General features: G+C 38.8%; 1 pseudogene; it reads left to right on the plus strand.

The window, feature by feature from the left end:
* The first annotated feature begins 801 nt into the window (after positions 1 to 801).
* LOC112311005 (COX assembly mitochondrial protein homolog) lies at positions 802 to 2745 on the plus strand (annotated as a pseudogene).
* The last annotated feature ends 1000 nt before the right edge of the window (positions 2746 to 3745 follow it).

The following is a 3745-nucleotide window of genomic DNA, read 5'->3' on the forward strand; positions in this document are numbered from 1 at the left end:
TTATATGCTGATTGGGTGGTGGTTATATGAGTGCGTATATTTGTTAAGACTCATCAAACTACACACTTAGAATCTATGCATATTATTTTGGTAAACTATACCTTAATTTAAAAAGCTTTAGCCCTGGCCAGGTGGCTCAGTTGATTGGCGTATTGTTCCGTACACCAAAGGGTTGTAGGTTCAATGACAGGTTCCTGGTCAGAGCACACACCTAGGCTGCCGGTTCAATCCCCAGTCAGGGAACATATGGAAGGCAACCAAGCCATGTTTCTCTGTCACATCTCTCTCTCTCTCTCTCTCCCCCCTCTCTCTGTCTCTCTTCCTCCTCCTCCCTCCCTCCCTGCGTTCATTTCTCTCTAAAAATCAGTAAACATATCCTTAGGTGGGATTAAAAAAAATTTCTTTTTAAGCCCAGGCCTCTGTGGATCAGTTGGTTGGCACATCGTCCAGTAAACCGAAAGGGTGTAGGTCCAATTCCCAGTCAGGGCACATGTCTAGGTTGAGGGTCATTCCCCTGTCAGGGTTCATGCTAGAGGCAACGGATGGATGTTTCTCTCTCTCTCTTCCTCTCTCTCTAAAATCAATGAGCATGTCCTCAGGTGATACAGTAATTCACTAAATTACTATAAATTACTATAATTTAGTGAATTAAATATTCATTAAATCATCAGCAGTGGTTCTCTCTAGGGGGTAAATTCTTTCATTTTCAAAAATATTATGTATTTTTCAGGTGTTTGAACATTTTTCAACAAGCATGTCTTAATTATTAAAAAGAGCCACATTTGGTTCTCTGTTGCTAAGATGGTGCTTGACCTAGCAGAACAGCATCTCAAACATGTCAAAAAAGATGTTTTGATCCCTAAAATAATGCAACAAAAGGCCCAAGAGAGATGTTCAGAACAAATGCAAGATGTTAGGAAATGTGCCCTGATCGGTGTGGCTCAGGTGGTTGGGCGTCATCCTGCAGAGTAACAGGTTGCCAGTTTGATCCCTGGTTAGGGCACAAGCCTGGGTTGTGGGCTCGGTCCGCAGTAGGGGCGTGGTCAAGAAGCAATGGATTGGTGTTTCTCTCTCACATCAATGTTTCTTTCCCGCCCTTTCCCCTTCCTTTCCCCTTTCTCTAAAAATAAATAAATAAAATCTTTTTAAAAAGTGATTTTACCAAATTTTGCAAGGAGTCTGGAATCCTCATGGTAGTAAAGTGTTGGAAAGAGAATTCTGCACTGAAAGAATGTCTAATAGCTAACTATTAGGATCCTGCCTTTTATGAAAAATGCAAAATGGAATACCTGAAGGAAAGAATTCAGAAAAACTGGAATTCCTACCAAGAAATGGCTACAGAAGCTTCCAACAAACATGCAGGCACATATTCAAGTGATACTCAGTAACTCTATTCATGGAAATCACAATTATCTAAAGTAATGGACTCAATAAGTGTGTTTCCTTTATCCTAAATTATGGAAATTTAATTTTGTCTGAAATAAAGATTTGTTAAAATTAAAGTAAATAAAATAAAAGAGCCACATTTAGGATATAAAGGTTTAATTACATAAAAATAGGATTTGTCCAAAGGGTGCTCAAGAAAGTAGTTATTTCAGGAGAAAATTAAGCCTCCTTTTAATACATACCAAAAAAAAAAAGTTCAGGTACGTGAAAGAGTTAATGTATAAAATCAAGCCATAGATAATAGAAAATGGAAGTTAATATTTATCTGATTTCTGAATGGCAAGTAAACTTTTTAATACTAAAAACAATGTTAGGAATCTAAAGGAATAGATTTTTCCTGCATAAAAATATTAAGATATATAAAAATATAAAATTAAATGCAATAGAATATTGGGAGTATTTATGAAAACATAGTATTTGACATGTTTATAGGCAAAGTATGTAAATTCTAGGAAGAAAGGAAGAATGGAGGGGAAGAGGGAGAGAGAAAAAAGGAAAGAGAGGGGAAGGGAAGGGAGGGGAGGAAGTTAGGAGGGAAGAGAGGGAACAAAAAATGGCTCATCAACAAGTCAGTAAAAATTAACTTGAATTTTACCTACAGTTTAGCAAACTTTGTTACATTATCGTATTTGACCTCAAAGAGTGGCAAGATGACTTCTTGGTCACTAGTATAAATTGCTACATTTTAGGAAACCAATCTAGCAATGTGTATGAATGATCTTTAACATGTTTAAATTCTTTTTATTAGAAATATCACTTTTCAGAATCTGTCTAAAGGAAGTAATTTTTAAAAGTCACTCTTTTTAGGATTATTCATAATAGTCAAAATCATAAAAGTAACCTAAATGCCCACACGGTGAGACCAGTTTGTTAAATCATCGGGTATCTGTTTGATGGATTAGCTACCATTAAATGGTGTTTACAATGAGTTTATAACGACAAGAGTTTTTTTTTAGTGCTTTTTAAAATGCTCGCGATAAATTAAGGATAGTAAGCCTGAGCTCCAGTTTGGCTCTGAAACAGAAATTCCCTGTTGGCGAAAAAAGTCTTTAGACACATCACATTTCCACCCCTCTTCGTTGTATTTCAAGTATATTAAACGTTAAATGATACCTCTACCCCCATATACATGCGTAGTATTCAGGATTTGTTCAGGAAAACACAAGCCACTCTACGTCTTCTGGGTACAAAGGGTTTAATACAGCATTAAAGGCTTACACAAGTGTTGGAAGAGCGGATATAGCGAAGCTCAGGGCAGCTGCTGCGGCGCTACAGTGGATGCTGGAGGTCTCAGCCTAAGGCGGGTGGCTCCTGAGAGCTTGCTGGGAAGCCCTGGTGACACTTACATCTGTGCGGCATCTGGCTATCAGCACCTCTAGAGAATAATAGGTTCCCTCTTCCTTCTGCGTTCCAAATTTCCCCCAAATTCCTTCCAAGCAAACTCAACCTGGAAGGGGGAGGCATTCTGGGAAATGTAGTTCCGCGGCCGCTCTGCATTGCGGAGGAGGGGTGGGAGTGATGCTGAGCGCAAAGCAGTCTCCAGCGCCACGTGCCAGTTCTGAGAATCAGATCCACACTTACCTGTCAGAGTCAGGCAAGTCAGGAGGCCACAGGTGTAAGGCTGAATAGAAAGACAATCTGGTTTATAGATAACAGAGGTTGTATTATAGATTTTATTATTAAAATAATTCATTTGTCACATGTATGGCATTCCCAGCTTATTTTATCACAAATTTGCAAAACAAAAGACAAAGCTATGTGATTTAAACTAAGTTACACAACCTTTTAAAGAAAGTTTAGAAAATGCAGCATTTAAAAACTGTTCACGTGAAACCCTCATACACCGGTAGGAATGTAAAATGGTGCAGCTGCCGTGGGGAGCAAGTCTGGCTGTTCCTCCAGCTTGTTTCTTTTGGGGATGATGAAACTGTTGTGAAATTAGATAGTGGTGATGGTTGTACAACTCTATGAACACACTAAAAATCGCTGAGTTGTACTTTTTAAAAACAGTGGTAAAATACATAAAATTTATCATTTAAACATTTTTTTAAGCGTATGGCTCTGTGGCATTAAGTACACTTACACTGTTGTACAGTCGTCACCGCTATCCATGCCCAGAACTCCTCACCTTGCAAAGTTAAAACTCCATACCCCGCTAAACAGTAACTCTCCATTCCCTCCTCTCTCCAGCCCTTGGCACCCCCCATTCTTCTCTCTGCCCCTATGAATTTGACTATTTTAGGTGCCTCGTGGAAGTGGACTCATACTTTGTTTTTGTAACTGGCTTATTTCACCGAGC

This window comes from Desmodus rotundus, chromosome 7 (genome assembly GCF_022682495.2).
Source record: "Desmodus rotundus isolate HL8 chromosome 7, HLdesRot8A.1, whole genome shotgun sequence".
Classification (NCBI taxonomy): Eukaryota; Metazoa; Chordata; class Mammalia; order Chiroptera; family Phyllostomidae; genus Desmodus; species Desmodus rotundus.